The sequence below is a fragment of the Mesoplodon bidens genome, assembly GCF_964165515.1.
Source record: "Mesoplodon bidens genome assembly, chromosome: 14".
NCBI classification, from domain to species: Eukaryota; Metazoa; Chordata; class Mammalia; order Artiodactyla; family Ziphiidae; genus Mesoplodon; species Mesoplodon bidens.
The window spans coordinates 28,985,903-29,004,258 of record NC_138170.1 but is presented as its reverse complement, the minus strand read 5'-3'; the positions used below and the strand labels follow the sequence as shown (position 1 = coordinate 29,004,258).

General features: G+C 41.5%; 1 protein-coding gene across 1 annotated transcript in view; it reads right to left on the bottom strand.

The window, feature by feature from the left end:
• The window catches only part of PAIP2B (poly(A) binding protein interacting protein 2B), a 54,401-nt gene extending 40,355 nt beyond the window's left edge, over window positions 1–14,046 (bottom strand). The window contains exon 1 of the mRNA XM_081254956.1: window positions 13,899–14,046. The gene's annotated coding sequence lies outside the window, so the exon portion shown is untranslated. The remainder of the gene's footprint in view (window positions 1–13,898) is intronic.
• Window positions 14,047–18,356: the final 4,310 nt, after the last annotated feature.

Here is an 18,356-nt window from a genome sequence, read left to right as displayed (position 1 = left end):
AAGGTACAATCTAGTTGAGTGCCAGAATTGGGGCTTAAGGTTAGGTCTTTCTGTCTCCAAAGCCCACGTTCTTAGCCACTACCCTACTCTCCCTCTTTCCACTTTAGTTCTAGAATGGATCTGATATAAAACTCTGATTTTTCTCAAATACTACAAATGGGAGTAGGGGAAGGAGGCTGAAGAAAAACGTTATTCAACAAAAGAACTAGGTCTTTGGAAGGAAAATACAAATAAGGATACATCACACACTAGTGTGTTAAATCAAAATAAATTATTCCTTACCATAAACATACAAAGCTCCATTTAATTTGAAGCTTGCTGGCACTTTTAGGATGAGAAAGCAGACCTCAGATAGGTCTATCCTATCCCTTACGTACAATTCCAAAATCCAAAAAGCTCTAAAAACTAAAAATTTTCCAAACACTTCATGTCAAAACTCAATTGACAGTAAAACTTGGCCTGAACTGATGTGAAGCTATATATAGCCTTAATTTACCTTACTTAGTGTGATACTCTTGTTTTGCTCAGAAATATTAATGTATGAGACTAAGGGTTCTGCACCAGACCCCCTCAGGCATTACATAACATACAGAGAAAGGATCTCTCTAAAATCTGAAAATTTCTGAATTCTAAAACTTATCTAGTGCCTCCCTGGTGGCGCAGTGGTTAAGAATCCCCTGCCAATGCAGGGGACACAGGTTCGAGTCCTGGTCCGGGAAGATCCCACATGCCACAGAGCAACTAAGCCTGTGCGCTACAACTACTGAGCCTGCGCTCTAGAGCCCGCGAGCCACAACTACTGAAGCCCACACTGCGCAACAAGAGAAGGCAGCGTACCACAACAAAAAGTAGTCCCCGCTCGCCGCAACTAGAGAAAGCCTGAGCACGGCAGCAAAGACCCAACGCAGCCAAAAATAAATAAAATATTAAATTAAAATTTTTTAAAAAGCATTAAAAAAATAACCTTATCTAGCCAAAGATTTTGGACCCTCTATGGACCTGTATTCCAAAGTATTTTAAAAAACAATTTCCAGGGCCTCCCTGGTGGCGCAGTGGTTGAGAGTCCGCCTGCCGATGCAGGGGATACGGGTTCGTGCCCCGGTCTGGGAGGATCCCATGTGCCGCGGAGCGGCTGGGCCCGTGAGCCATGGCCTCTGGGCCTGCGCGTCCGGAGCCTGTGCTCCGCAACGGGAGAGGCCACAGCAGTGAGAGGCCCGCATACCGCAAAAAGAAAAAAAAAAAAAAAAAAAAAAAACAATTTCCAAAAATGAGTAGATCAGAGATACTCAATCTTTAGGATTTCACAGACTAGGAAATTTTCACGAGTATTTTGAGGAGAACATAAGATTGCAATTTGTTTTAACTAAATAAGGGTAATAGAAAACATCCTTATCAACATAATTTTACAAAGGGATATTTTAACATCCAAAAACATAGGAAGGCCTTAATTCAATGCAAAAAACAATTCTTTGTATTAATAAATGCAATTTTATGAAAAACACTATGTGGTCCTAATTTTTTTACTTTTACCATGGCTGGTGAAAATTCACCTAGGACCAGCACTGGTCTGGTCTGAGGCATAGAGCCCAGCTGGCTACATAAAATTACTTCAGGCAGTTGTTAAAAATGCAGCCCCCAGGCTCCGTTCTAGCAGATCATGATTCAGAAGGTCTCAGGGTGGGACCCCCAAATCTATATCGTGCATTAGAACGTTAGTGTCTTGTTTCTGCTGTGCAACAAGCTTCAGAACCACTGGCCTGGTCTGTAGGACCTAGTTCTACTCTCCTTTTTCTCCTCCTAGTTCTCCTCTGTGGGGGTGGGAGCAAAACAGGAATGTTTCCAAGTAGGGAGTCTGCCCAACCTGCTGTGTATGACACCAGTTATTCCTCCAACGGTCGATGTTGAACCAGCTAGTCAACTTTAAAACCAAGGGTGTCAGCAGTGGAACAAAAGAAATTAGGTAGCAGACAAGTGAGAGAAACTTGTTGAAGCAAAACTCCTTCATGAAAAGGTGTGGCTTCCAGAGCTGAGGCCTAAGTTCAGCACAGGTATCTTTGTCTTAGTTAAAATAGTAACAATAATAACCATTTAAAAAATATGTATGTGTATGTATGTGTATGTTATGTGTGTGTGTGTGTGTGTGTAAATGTGTGTGTATATCTATCTATTCCTTCATAGCTGTCTCCTGTATCCAGCTTCTGTGCCAAGTCTATGATTTTGGCCTTCATTTTTCATCTTCAGAGGGATTATAAGAATTACTAGAGGGCTTCCCTGGTGGCGCAGTGGTTGAGAGTCCGCCTGCCGATGCAGGGGATGCGGGTTCATGCCCCGGTCCGGGAGGATCCCACATGCCGCGGGGCGGCTGGGCCAGTGAGCCATGGCCGCTGAGCCTGCGCGTCCGGAGCCTGTGCTCCACGACGGGAGAGGCCACAGCAGTGAGAGGCCCGCGTACCGCAAAAAAAAAGAAAAAAAAAAAGAAAAAAAAAAGAATTACTAGTATTACCTCAAACGATGTAATGAAAATGACTAAAAAAAATAAAATAAAATCCATAGTATGCTTGATGTTTTATGAAGCAGACGATATTCTCCAACATATAAAATAATTTCAGTGAGTTCTCTCTTTCTTAAAAAGTTCCTCTTATTCTCTTAAATTACTGTTTAAAAAATGTTAAGGCTAATATAGCTAATATCTTTAAAAACACAAAAGCTTTCAATTTAATAGGCACTCAAAGTTCTTTCCCAGTTTAAAAAAAATCAGGCCCTTCTAAAGCAAGGCTAAATGTTAAGTGGGAAAGACAAAAGGGACATATAAATAACCCCCATTCTCATGGGATTAATCACTTAATCTTATTTGACCAGAATCCCCTGGTCTCTAAGCTGTGCAAATGAAACAAAATTTCTCACTTGATATTTGGCTAGGACTTCCAATCATGAAACAAGAATTGTGTCATATCCCTGTATACTGCTCATTACCTGAACTCAAACACTATGCTGAGCAGCAGCAGAGAGTTGAATCTTTCATGATCTGCCCCATAACCTATGCACTTCTTATACTCCCAGACCAAATTTGCTTTCTTTTAGAACCAGATTTCTAGAATTTACAGTTAGTATAAGCAACTGGTCACAAAATTTAGTCCCTGGCCTAGCAGCATCAATTATCACCTAGCAACTTGTTAGAAATGCAAATTATCAGGCCCCAGCCCAGACCTGTGGAATCAGAAACTCTGGGTGGGGCCCAGCAATGTGATTGTGAAGCACCACTGGTCTACAGCAAGTAGAAAAACGTGTTTCCTTCTACAGGTCCAAAGCCAGGGGTACTGTATATCCTATCTTGATATGAAATAAAGACATCCGATTAAAAGACATACTCTCCTCACAGCTCCCACCCTCAACCCAATGTGTTTTATTTTAAATGAGTTAGATAACAACACAAGCAGCAATCAGAGATTTAGTCTGAAATAGATACTAACCAGGCATCAGTTCCCACCCAGCCTGACTTCATGCAATACCATTTACATCCTCTTACACCTAAAGTTCTAAAAAAGGATCTTCAAATATGTGCCTAATACACTTTAGTGATTCTATAATAAAACATCAACTAGGTCTGAAGATACCAAACTTACTAAAGAAGAAAAGTGGAATTATTTTCTACGTATTAGAACTGCATTCAACAGGGAGTTAAACTTCAGGATTTTTTTCACCTTTATATTTCCAAAGTTAATAGAATTAAACCAGAACACGCCATTCTTCAAAATCTTCTAGCTCCGTAGATTTTTACTGCATTACTTCTTGCTTTCTGTGGGGATAAAGCAGAGCCCTGGTAGGCACATTTAGTATATGTGCAACACCTCAGAACTAGACAGTTACATCTGGTACACCCTCAGATGATGAGTGTAACCTCAGCACTAGCCTTGGTAGCAAAAAGACACTGAGAACACCACTATCAAACAAAAGTTCTCATTAGATAATTACACTGTTTTGCTTCTGTTTACACTGCAATCACTATGTTAAAACTTCACTCCCCCTGATTTTATTTTATTTATTATTTTTTTTTGGTACGCGGGCCTCTCACTGCTGTGGCCTCTCCCGTTGCGGAGCACAGGCTCCGGACACACAGGCTCAGCGGCCATGGCTCACGGGCCCAGCCGCTCCGCAGCATGTGGGATCTTCCCGGACCGGGGCACGAACCCATGTCCCCTGCATCGGCAGGCGGACTCTCAACCACTGCGCCACCAGGGAAGCCCTCCCCCTGATTTTAATGCATTTTATTTTACGTATTTATTTTTGACTGCGCCACGCGGCTTCCGGGATATCTTAGTTCCCTGACCAGGGATAGAACCTGTGCCCCCTGCAGTGGAAGCACGGAGTCCTAACCAGTGGACAGCTAGAGAATTGCCGTAATGCATTTTAAAGGGTGGGCAAGACCAGTCTATAGTCCACAAAGTACCTACTTTCAAAAAGCAGGTAATCCCCATGCAACTGTTTCAGAACACAGACAAATGAAGAGAACCTTCTAATGATTAGTATACAGGTAGCTCAACACATTAAACAGAACAAAAATAAGACAAAAGAAAATCACAGGCCAATTTCCATGTTACAAACATATAATTTCAAATAAAACAGGATCAAAGTCAAGCAATTTATTTAAAAATTTATTTAAAATTTAAAAAGTTCTGATTAAATAGGGTTCAGCCCAGAAATGCAAGGATGGTCTAAAATTAAGAAATATGAAAATGTATTTTACCATATTAACAGGCAAAGGAAAAAAAAACTACATGAGCATCTCAATAGTTGGGAGAAATATATATATATAATTCTATTTTTTTAAAGTTTATATGCATAAAAAAGGTCCAAAAAAGCAAAAAATAGAATGTTTTGGGTGGAAAATTTAAGATATTTTTCTTTATATTTTGTTTTCTGAATTATTATAAAAAAAGTGTGCTTTCTTTTATAATCAAGGAGAAATGCTATTTTCATTGATACATATTCAAATCTTTTCCTTTCCTTATTTTTCCTCATGTATGTATGTCACATATAAACTAGAGAGCTTGAATTTCCTGCCCCTTGAGGTAGATTAGACCACTCTGGGGATGTGCACTAGATAAAACTGCCCTACCTTCATTTTTTTTTAAAGGTCCTCCTATAGCAACATGGAAAAAATACAATTAGATAAGTTTAGAAATATTAAAAGTATAAATACAATTAAAAATAATATGTATGCATATGAAAAAATACTATAAGTGAACATGAAAAAGAAAGCAATGCAGCTACTGAAGCAATGGGTACTGCCATTTGACAGTTTCAAATCGTTTCATTGTTCTCAAAATATTTTTTAAATATACAAAACTGAGTAAAAGAAGAAAAACAAGGCTGCCACTCCTTCCTGGGGCCTCTCTTCCAATCTTTTCTACTGTTGCTATGTATTCACCTGGTACCAAAGAGATGGGCAGCACCTCAGATCCCTTTTTCTTCCTTTTCTTAACTCCATTTCATTCATTCATTCACTCATTTTTTGAGAAGGTAATACAAAAACATGACTCAAAAAAAATTTTAATATATAAAATATATATGAAGGCATATGGCAAAATCCCATTCCCACTCCTATTTCTTTCATTGGTTTCTTATACATCATTTCAGAATTTCTTTTGCAATTATAAGCAATGTATATTCTTATTCTACCCTTCTTTCTCTCTTCCTCATTCTTTTCACAACTATACAATATTCCATGATTTGGATGTTTCAAGGTTTATTTAACCAGCTCCTGCTGACACACTGGAGTCTTCCTTTTCATGCTATTACAAACAATGCCAAGCATAACTATGTACGTACATCAAGTTCATTTCTGAATGTGCCTTGCATGAAGCTTCTGAAGTAGTGCAGGATATTAGATTACCACAAGGTCCTACGTTCACCAGCCTGAGAAGTCAGCTCCTTTTCTTATTATAGTTCTCATTATATACAGCAATATGTAGCAAAAGACTTAACAATTCCTTGAACCAAGCAAATGTACTCTTAGGGGACTTATAAAAGTAAAGTGACTAAACAAAACACCCAAGATGAACCCATTTCTTTTAAATAATGCAGACACACACATCCATCAAATATATCCATCGAAATGTTAATCATCTCAGTATGGTGGATCTATGAAGTGCTTTGTAGCTTTTCCCTCCATTTGCCTATTAATGCTTTCTAATTTTACAATGGTAAATATGTATTATTTCCATAATACAAAATTAAAAACTAAAAATAAATGTTAATGAAAATTAAGTTGGATACATTCCATTCCTTCAGTCTGTCTTTTATTTGCATAGTGCCTCAGAGTTCATATGGTATGTTTATATGCATCATTTAATTCTTATACTAACCCTATGTACTTTCATTCTGTCAAAATGGGAAAGGAAGAAAAATGTAAACGGAGGCCACAGATGCTTAGACAGCTGTGCCCAAGGTCATTCAAATAGAAAGTTGGCAGTGACAAATCTCAAACATAGATCTTCTGACTTCAAATTCAGTGCACTATCAAAAACATGATCATTGTTTCCTTAATTTTAACAATACCTTGGGAGTTAATCACATAATCAGAATTTGACAGATGAATTAAAATTATACAGCAAGGTCATCAATTAATGCTCATATAACCAAATCTTATTGAAAAGAGAACATTGGCATACAACCCCAAAAATTCCAGAGTCAGAAGAGGGTGTGGATTTTCAGTATCCTCTTAAATAAATTACCCATCTGGCAAAATATGTCTAACATGGCCTAAAATGAATGCATAATAAAAGAAGCATTCTCTCAAGGTGGAAGAGTACCACTTCCAAAATGACCTCTGCCTCTGCCACCACCATGGACTCCTGCTCTAGTTCTGCAACGCCTCAGGGTGTCTCCGATCACCTTAGAGAATTTCAAAATATGAATAAGCCAGGAGGGTGTGATCATATAACAATTTTTTTTCTTTTAGTTTGGGACTTATTGACCAAGATGATGATATTTTGGCTAGAATGTATTCTTTCTCTCCAAATGTCTCTCCTTCTTTTCTATAAGATTATAGAATGGGCTTCCCTGGTGGCACAGTGGTTGAGAGTCCGCCTGCCGATGCAGGGGACACGGGTTCGTGTCCCGGTCCTGGAAGATCCCACATGCCGCAGAGCGGCTGGGCCCGTGAGCCATGGCCGCTGAGCCTGCGTGTCCGGAGCCTGTGCTCCGCAACGGGAGAGGCCACAGCAGTGAGAGGCCCGCGTACCGCAAAAAAAAAAAAAAAAGAAAAAAAAAAAGATGATAGAATTATACATTATTTTACAGTGGACGTGGAGACTACCGGTAAATCTTGGTTTGGTAAATATATATTTTAATTCATCATTCCTCAAATTATGTTTCATGTAATCCTGTTCCAAAAGATGTTTGGGTATGCTGCAGGGGTGGGGATGGGGAGAGAAGCCATGGTTAAATACAACGTAGCCCTTTTGGAGAGCCATGCTTCACAAAAGACATTAATATAATAAAGGCTCTAGAGATGTCCTGCATTTCAGAAACCTTTGTTTAACCCAGTTTATTTTGACACAAAATTCTACTATGGCATAACTATTCACATCTTATGCTCAGAGAAACTGCTTGAATAAATGTAACTATTACCTGAATGCCCAAAACAGATATGGTAAATATGAATAATTCTTAAATCTTTCCTACCACGAATTATCTTCATAAAGTCCCTATTTTCAGTACAGTGCACCCCTACTTCTTTACCTACCAAGGCCCAGCTCAAATACCACCTCATTTGGGACTTCCCTGGCGGGCCAGTGGTTAAGACTTCGCCTTCCAATGCAGGGGATGCGGGTTCGATCCCTGGTCGGGGAACTAAGATCCCACGTGCCTCGTGGCCAAAAAACCAAAACATAAAACAGAAGCAAAATTGTAACAAATTCAATAAAGACTTAAAAAAAAATACCACCTCATTTGGGAAATCTTCCCCCAGTGTTCCATATCACGAAATACTCCTTTCTCCTGGTTTAGATAGCATTTTATTCATATCTCTATTACTTCACTTACATAATAAATCAGTTCATCCATCTGTCTCCTTGTTAGCTTGTGAGCCACTTGAGAATAAGTTTGATTACATTTTCAGCACCTTGAACAGTGCAGGACACATATGAACTTCATGATGAAGTAAACAATTTCACTACAGTGTAATAGTTCCCAAAAGTCAATATTTGTATTTTTAAACTGTTACTGATACCCTGCCAACAACTTGAGAATATTACACTTTCTCCCTAAAATTTGCATCCATTACTGAGCAGCTGTGGTCATAGTTAATTCAGGTGTGACAGGTCTTCTGGCCAAGCTCACTGATAGTTTTTTCCTGAGGTGATTTTTGTTTGTTTACTTTTTGTTTGTTGTCTTAATCTACCAGGAGCATACAGTAAACTTCATTATCTTTTTATATCTCTGCCTTTGCACCTGCTAGTCCCTACTTGGATTGCTGCCTCAAGGTTTTATCCACCTGGAAAACGTTCCTACTCATTCTTTAAGAATGAGCTTAAACAATACCTTCTCTGGAAAGCTTTCCTATCCTTCCATTCTTTTAGGAAGAGTGAGGGAATTCCTCAAGTTAGACATTTGTACATTTATTACCATGTATCAGGCACTGAACTAAGTGCCAAAGATAGGGGATGAAGATGTTAACCCTCCCTCATGGAGCACAGTCTAGTAAGGAAGACAGCCATGTGAACAAATAACCACACTACAATAATGTTAAATGCAATACCAAAAGGAATATCTATGCAATAGTTGACATGTGTCAGGTACTTTGTTAGGTGCTTTATTAGACACTGTCTATGACCATGTTAGATAGGTATCTGAATTGGACAGAAGTCCACAAAAAACTCTAAGGACCACTCTATATTCAGTCGTTTTCTGAAGAAACTGTCTCCAATGGGTTCTTTTTGTATATGCTATGGTCTGTGTCATAGATAATACATGAAACTAATCCTACTTCTTTGGCCACAAACTCCTGGACCAGACTCAAAGCTCTAACTAAGAACAATCTACAGGTTGAAATTGAGGGAGATCACCTAGGATATGGCCTGGTTCAAAATTCTTCTCAACAGGGGTTCTCCATTTTAGAAGGTGACAAACCAATCCAATCAGATACTCTCTCTTAGGAAACACAAATGTTGGGTGAACAAAGTAAAAGAAGGTAGGTCTCCAGAGCTTAAATCCTATCCTAAATACTGCTAAGTTATTGTTCTATAAGGTTGTAAAAGCACTAGGGCCAAGGGACAATATGGTGGCTAAGATGCTATCCCATTCTAGTTTACATTAAACTCTCATCATCAAAAGTAATATGTCTCTTCCTTGCAACCCACAAGGGCCTAGCACATCAGATCACCACTTTTGAAATTAGGAAACAGGCTTTAAAAGTTCAACAGCTTGACTGAAGTCACTCAGTTGGTAGGTGGCAAAGGCAGAAATTAAAGACCAGATCAGTATGATTCTTCCAGAACATGCTGCCAGTTACGTGGGTAAATGGCCTCAAAATCAACTAATAACAAGTAGCGAGGCTCAAAAGAGTGTATGCACAGAGTAGAACAGAAATGTTCTGGAAATCAGTATGCTAGGGGATGTGAAACGGGAGGGACCACAAAGGGTTTCACCTTGGTCAAGTTAATCTCTAATTCCAAACTAGATCTCTCTCCTGAGCTCCAGACTGTTAGCTGTCTGTCTTTCTTATTCAAATTTAACATCTGTAAGGGCAGCAGCTTTTTAAAAAATATATATATTTATTTATTTATTTGGCTGTGTCAGGTCTTAGTTGCAGCACGCGGGATCTTTGTTGCCGGTGCAGGATCTTTAGTTGCGGCACATGGAATCTTTAGTTGCGGCACGTGGGATCTTTACTTGCGGCATGTGGCATCTTTAGTTGTAGCATGTGGGATCTAGTTCCCTGAACAGGGATCCAACCCAGGTCCCCTGCATTGGGAGTGTGAAGTCTTAGCCACTGGACCAGCAGAGAAGTCCCGGGCAGCAGCTTAATCTCTAGTTTGTTCACCACAGCCTAAAACAGAGCCTGGCTTATAGTAAATGCTTAATAAATATTTGTTGAACAAATGAATAAGAGAATGAACTCTCAAAGAAGCTAAAGGCACATTCTACAGTGGATTGCAGGGAAAGTTACCATGAAATAGATTCCAGGGCTTATTTACAAGTACAGCTGATACTCCTTATTTGTGGATCCTGTATTTGCAAATTTGCCTACTTGCTAAAATTTATTTGTAACCCCCAAATCAGTACTGATGATGCTTTTGCAGTCACTCATGGACATGCACAGAGTGTCAAACATTTTGAGTCACTCCGGAGCACGTTCCCAGCTAAGGTCGAACTAGGCAGTGCTGTGCTTTTTAGCTTCAGCTCTCATGGGGATGACTAAGGACACAGACAGTAGGGGGCAGTGCAGTGTAGTGCAGGAAGCTCTGGCTCATGGGCCAGTAGGGTCTGAATCCTAACTGTGGCACCTATTAGGGGTTGGCCTCAGGCAAGCCACTTAACACTTCTGCACCTCATTTTCTCTTTTGTAAAATAAAGAAATAGAATCTACCAGGATGAGTTGTATTTAGGATTTAAGATTAAATCTATGTGAGAAATGAACATATTTTCCCTAGGAGCAATGGTTCAATATTCACTAATTTAGTGTTCTGCGTGATTTTATAGGTCATAATCACCATGAATAATGAGAATCAGCTGTAATTACTTATAACAAGGTAACAAAAAAGTACAGAAAATAATTATTTGGATGGAGGGTAGGCAGTGGGAGGCTTCAAGAAGATTTTGAAATAGAACCTCACCAGGCACATAAGACGTGGAAGAGGCTTTCAAGAAGAGAGAACAGTACCTACAGAGAAAGGCCCAGGTATGTGAAATAAACAGGTAGTTTGGGAAATGGCACTTTAGAAAGTCTAGAGCAGTAGCAGATGAGGACAGAACACGAGACCACAGTGCTTCTCTTTGCCCTGTACACACCTTATACTGCAGAAGCTCTCCCTCTGCATTTAATTCTTGGCTTACAGGTCTCTCTTCCATCAAACTATGAGCTCCTTAAAGACAAGGTCTCTAGAAGAAATCATAACTACAGTGCTCCAAATTTGCAAACGAGTAATTACTAAGCACAAACACACCTGAAAAGATTGAACTTTGGTTTTCAACTGCAGCCTTATACCAACTCACAATAGTGACCAACTCATAGGACTTTTAGTTGACGACTGCTAATAATTCTGCCATAATTTTTTTGTTGTTGTTCTAGACATTTGGCCATTTGTTAGTTTTAAGATCTTCCTCTTTTCAGTGTGATTTTCTGTATTAACAGGGCTCAAACATATGGTCCTTTAGACAATGCTGCCTCTTCAGAGTAAAGACTCCTTTTAATTCACTCTATTAGACTTATTTCTTTATATACAAGATACGGTCTTAACATAGTAAAATACAAGGAGGCATATTGATATATATGTCACAAACAGGATAAGGAAAACAATAAGAATTTTTCACAAAAGCTTGCAAAATTCTGGCCAAAACACAGTGGACGTGATGTTAAGCTCACTGCTTACATTTCCCCACTAAGAAGTAGGAAAAACAACTGCGATTTATGTAACGTCATGGAACTAAGCACAGTTAGAATCTACTAGGCTTTGTACACGTGTGTTTTCTTTCTTCCCTCTTCCCCCCCCCTGCACACAGGGCAAAGGACCTATCAGGCTTATCCCAGTACTTCCATTTCCTCCATCCCCTCAAACAAAATCCTCACTGTCCAACATCTAAATTAATATTTTCAAAACTCTAAGTCTCAATCAAAACTGAATATGATGTTACTTTTTCCCCTTAAAATTCTTGGCATATTTTATTTAGGCACAACATAATTTATACTTTTATCTAGAAACATATGGCTACAACCAACACTACTGTAACCCAAACTGATATACTATGAAGGTGAATACAAATTCTCTGTGGAAGGGGAACAGAGAGTGCTGGAGAGTGCTGTTTTTAAACAGATTTAATGCTATATTATCCACAGGCTGGATGTAATCAAATCACATAGCGCCATACAGCTAAAGCATGTCCTATATTTCATGACAAAGTAGGGTGGTCAAGCCCTTACCTACACTGCAAACTCTCGGACACCCCAGTTAAGTTGTTTAAAGTATAATCCAAGTCTATCTACTTAAAAAAATAATAATGATACACTTTAAAATTTCTTGCTTCCAGTAAACCCTTCTCATTTGCATTTTAAAAAAATTATCACCAAAACAACTAAATGGGACAGATTCTAGAAAGGATATAATGATCAATGCCATTTTCAGGAAAGGAAGAATGGGTTACCATTAACAAAACCGATTAAAGTTCCCAACCTTGAAAAGCTCCCTGTACGGTGTATTCTGCCTCTCTTGCATTCACCTTCCAGCAGCCTGGAAGGGGCAAGTAGAAAATGTTACTTTCCATGAGAGATGAAGATGAAATGTAGGGGATGGGAGGGAGTAAAGGGCTCACTCGCTTAAGGGAAGGATGAAGACAAGTGGTCAAGGTCCCTAACTCAAATCAGGTGTTGGTGGGAATGTAAACTGATACAGCCACTATGGAGAACAGTATGGAGGTTCCTTAAAAAACTACAAATAGAACTACCATACGACCCAGCAATCCCACTACTGGGCATATACCCTGAGCAAACCATAATTCAAAACGAGTCATGTAACAATATGTTCACTGCAGCTCTATTTACAATAGCCAGGACATGGAAGCAACCTAAGTGTCCATCAACAGATGAATGGATAAAGAAGATGTGGCACATACATACAATGGAATATTACTCAGTCATAAAAAGAAACGAAATTGAGTTATTTCTAGTGAGGTGGATGGACCTAGAGTCTGTCATACAGAGTGAAGTAAGTCAGAAAGAGAAAAACAAATACTGTATGCTAACACATATATATGGAATCTAAGGGAAAAAAAGTCATGAAGAACCTAGGGGTAAGACGGGAATAAAGACACAGACCTACTAGAGCATGGACTTGAGGATATGGCGAGGGGGAAGGGTAAGCTGTGACAAAGTGAGAGTGGCATGGACATATATACACTACCAAACGTAAAATAGACAGCTAGTGGGAAGCAGCCGCATAGCACAGGGAGATCAGCTCGGTGCTTTGTGACCACCTAGAGGGGTGGGATAGGGAGGGTGGGAGGGAGGGAGACGCAAGAGGGAAGAGATATGGGAACATATGTATATGTATAACTGATTCACTTTGTTATAAAGCAGAAACTAACACACCATTGTAAAGCAATTATACTCCAATAAAGATGTTTAAAAAAAGACAGCAAAAAAAAAAAAAAAAGAATTAAGGTTAGAGTAACGCGGGAACGCAGGGAGTTTAAGAAACGCAAATAATGCAGGGGGACCCTCGAATGGGGGAGGGACGAAAATGCACAACTCCTCCCCCTTCCCATCTCCGGGAGGAGGACGGCAGGAGGCAGCACGGGTCAATTTGCCTGGCAGTGTTGCACCCGGGCAGTAAAGGGACTCGCAAGCCAGAGACTTCAGTCCGAGTATTAGCAGGGGGCTGAGTGGGGGGGTCAGGGAAGTTGGGAGCGGGGAAAGAATAGCGCGCTGGTGCGGGGAGAAAGGGACTAAAGACCGCCTAGCGCCCGCGAGGGGCAGGGACTGACGCCGGCCGATGCCCCTTCTCGCCGAGGGCCACGATGTGGGACCCGCCGGCTCACCCTCCTCACAGGAGCTCGGGGAGGCGCGCCCCGCCCCTCACAGCCCCGACGGCAGCGGAAAGGGAGGCGCAGTGTGCCCCCAGAGCCGGGAGAGCGGCGCTTCCCGCAGGTCCCTCCCCGGCAGCCCGGGCGCCCGAGCCCACCTGGGCTGACCAGAAGCCCCTCCTCCAGACCGTACTCTGCTACTCCGAGAACGTGAGCCGTCGCCGCAGAGGTCGCCGTCGCCAGAACAGTCTCGGCCTGTAGTACCAAAGCGTGAGCCACAGCACCCAAGGAGCGCCGCTATCACTCGCTAGCTTACCTCTTACTGCACACTGGTCCTCACCCCGCCCCCGAACCCAAGCCATTGGTTGTTGGGCACCGCCCCATTCGTCTATTGGGCCAAAGAGGATGCCGCTCAGTCACCTAGAAGGGCACTTGTGCTGCTTATTGGTCTAAATGTGAAGCAGTTCCCGCCCACTCCCTCTGAAGTTCCAGCTTCTGATTGGTGTTAATGCCCGTCTTTTCGCTCCCTGAGTTCTTTCCCTCGGGGCGGAGCACCTCCTTGAGAGAGACACCAGCTCTGATTGGCTGAAAGGACGCTACGTTAGTCCAGTATAGGCATTGGGCCAAGGATCCTTCGGGCCCCCACGTGGGGGAGGAGCCCGAGGCGCAGCACCTCTGGGTTTGTTTACACAGGCCCTTGCTCCCGTTTCCTTCCATTGGCTGAGCCAACAGCCACTCCCACTGGGTTGCGCCACTCAGTCTAGCACGGAGGGGCGTGGAGGCGGGCCTCAGTGGGTTTCCCCCCAGCTGTCAATTACCAAGGGAGGAGCTTTGAGCAAGGCTGAGTAGGACATGGTGCGGCCCTCCATTGAGGAAATTTGGGGAGTTGGACTCCTTGGAGGGGCTGGACGGAAGCAGAGGCACTCTTCACTTTCCTAGAGACAAGTCTAGTTTCCTGAATGTTAAAAAATATATAAAACCTTACTATCCCCTTGGATTTACGGCGTCCAATCTTTGCTTGCGAAGGACTTTGAATTTTATCCTTCAGGAAGTGGGGATTTCTTTATGGAAATCCTTACACATCTTTGTCTCTCCCCACCTCTCATGTTAACTGTGTACATAACACAAAGTAGAGGCTTAGTAAGTGATTGCAAAATGAGTGGATACATGATAAAAATGACAAGAACAGATAAGTAAGCTCATTAAATAATACAGTAATTAGATAAATATATATGTAATATATTAAATATAATAATTAAGTAAATACATAAATAAATAAATTCATTCATTTAACAAACATTATTGAGCATATTCTATGATGTTCCAGGCTCTGATCTAAGCTCTGGGTATATGATATGAACAAGACAATGAAGATGAACCCAGGGTGCTTATTCTCTAGCTGAGGAAACTGACAATTAACAAGTAACCAATAAATAATAAGATGTCCCAGTCAGAATGACCATCATCAAAAGGTCTACAAACAATACATGCTGGAGAGGGTGTGGAGAAAAGGGAACCCTCCTACACTCTTGGTGGGAATGTAAATTGGTACAGCCACTATGGAGAACAGTATGGAGGTTCCTTTAAAAAATGAAAATAGAGCTACCATATGAACCAGCAATCCCACTCCTGGGCATATACCCTGAGAAAAACATAATTCAAAAAGATACATGTGGCCTCTTGCCTTCCAAGATGGCCCACACTCTGTCTATGGAGTGTGTATCTCCCTGAATAAACCTTCTTTCACTTTACTATGTCTTGCTCTTGAATTCTTGCCTGCACAAAGCCAAGAACCCACACTTGGCGGCCATCCCAGGGACTCAGACATGACTTGGGATGTGACCATCCTCTCGCACCCCACTTTCTTTCCTGCAACATCTTTTCTGTCACCCAATGCGGGGCCTCAAAGGCCATAATCTCGATCCGCCTATTGGGCTATGGCTCCCCTCTGAAGGGTGACTGGGACTTATCCTGAGCCATGTAGATTCAAGTAGCCCGTTAAGTGGCAGCTGACGTCGCCTGCAGGATCTGGCAGAGACCAGTTCTCTGGCCGTGAAGAAGCGCACTGAGGCCAAGGCTTTTCCCCCTCAGTCTTTCTCATTCTCCTATTGCTCTATCTCTTTGGCTTGAAAAGATCCACCCAGACGACCACCAAACATCCAAATTAAGACTGCGCGGCAAGTAATTGACAACTTGGTTGGGTCTAAGGAACTCCTGCCAGGGGGCTTACCTGGTGGCGCAGTGGTTGAGAATCTGCCTACCAATGCAGGGGACACGGGTTCGAGCCCTGGCCTGGGAGGATCCCACAAGCCGCGGAGCAACTAGGCCCGTAGGCCACAACAACTGAGCCTGCGCGTCTGGAGCCTGTGCTCCGCAACAGGAGAGGCCGCGATAGTGAGAGGCCCACGCACCGCGATGAAGAGTGACCCCCCGCTTGCCGCAACTAGAGAAAGCCCTCGCAGAGAAACGAAGACCCAGCACAGCCAAAAAAAATAAAAAATAAAAATAAATTTAAAAATTTAAAAAAAGATACATGCACCTGAATGTTCATTGCAGCACTATTTACAATAGCCAAGACATGGAAGCAACCTAAATGTTCAACGACAGAGGAAAGGATAAAGAAGATGTGGTACATATATACAATGGAATGTTACTCAGCCATAAAAAAGAGTGCAATAATGCCATTTGCAGCAACATGGGTAGACCTAGAGATTATCATACTGAGTGAAGTAAGTCAGACAAAGACAAATATCATATGATATCACTATATGTGGAATCTAAAAAAAGGGTACAAATGAACTTATTTACAAAACAGACTCACAGATTAAGAAAACAAACTTATGGTTACCAAAGGGGAAAGGTGGGGGGGGGATAAATTAGGAGTTTGGGATTAACATGTACACACTACTATATATAAAATATATGATCAAAAAGGACCTACTGTATAGTACAGAGAATTCTACTCAATATTCTGTAATAACCTAAATGGGAAAAGAATTTGAAAAAGAATAGATATATGTATATGATATATAACTGAATCACTTTGCTGTACACCTGAAACTAACACGACATTGTAAATCAATTATACTCCAATATAAAATTAAAAAAAATTTTTTAAACAATAAAATATGCTTTGACTAAGCACTACAAAGAAAAATAAAGCAGGGTTAAGAAATGGTTAAGGGAATGCCTGTTTTAGGTTTAATAGTTTAAGAGCTGTTTGAGGAAGGAGCATTGAACAGAGACATGAATAATGTGAAGAATGGGAAGAGGGTACCATCCCCAGGGCCATTATGCTGCACAACTGTAGAATCACTAGTCACATTGCTTCTTGCATTTCCAACTTGGGTTATTAGGTATATATCCTTTTAGGATTGTCTACTCTGGTTTTAAGCTTTATCTGATTAAATAAATAGATCTTACAAGAAACACATCTCTTTTAGAAAAAAAAAATCTGTCTCCAAGATGACTTCCCCATACCCTCCACTGCTTATTTTCCTAAGGTGGCTTCAGGTGTATAGTGAGTGAGGGACTTACATGATCCACAGCTTTGAAAAACAGAGTCTTCAGGTCAGTATGGTGTCCTTGCACAATCAGAAATACTCTTCAAGGATGAAGATTTATTGCCAGGATAGCAATGGGAGGTGGGGAAGAGTTGGTGGGCTCTTGTTGCTTCCCTCCATACTATTGACACTGTCTCTTATAACTTCGTGACTGGATATCACTAATGATAAAGAGAAAGTCTTGGGGCTTCCCTGGTGGCGCAGTGGTTGCGAGTCTGCCTGCCGATGCAGGGGACACGGGTTCGTGCCCCGGTCCGGGAAGATCCCACATGCCACGGAGCGGCTGGGCCCGTGAGCCATGGCCGTTGAGCCTGCGCGTCCAGAGCCCGTGCTCCGCAATGGGAGAGGCCACAACAGTGAGAGGCCCGCGTAATGCAAAAAAAAAAAAAAGAGAGAAAGTCTTAAAAGCAGTTAGAGAAAAAAGGTACATCACATGGTGGAGGTGGGGAGGGGGAGACAAGAACTACATCAGACTTCTTATCAGAAACTATGGAAGCCAAAAGACAAGGGGGAGGTAGCTTTGTGGATATTTGGTGGTAGTATACAGACTAGATAGGAGTCCATAGGGACAGAAATGAGACAATAACCAGTCATGTAGTTATAGGGGATGGTGTCAGCTGGAGAGAGGGAGACAAGAGGAGTCCACCAACCCTTCCCCATATCCCACTGCTGTCCTAGTGATAAATCTTTATTCTTTAAGGGTATTTCTTTTATTTTTACTGTGGTAAAATACACATAACAATTTTTTTTTTTTTTACTATTTTAACCATTTTAAGACTTCCCTGGTGGCGCAGTGGTTAAGAATCCGCCTGCCAACGGAGGGGACATGGGTTCGATCCCTAGTCCAGGAAGATCCCTCATGCTGCAGAGCAACTAAGCCCATGCACCACAACTACTGAGCCTGCACTCTAGAGCCCACGAACCACAACTACTGAGCCCACGTGCTGCAACTACTGAAACCCTCGTACCTAGAGCCCCTGCTCCACAACAAGAGAAGCCACCGCAATGAAAAGCCCATGCACCGCAACAAAGAGTATCCCCTGCTTGCCACAA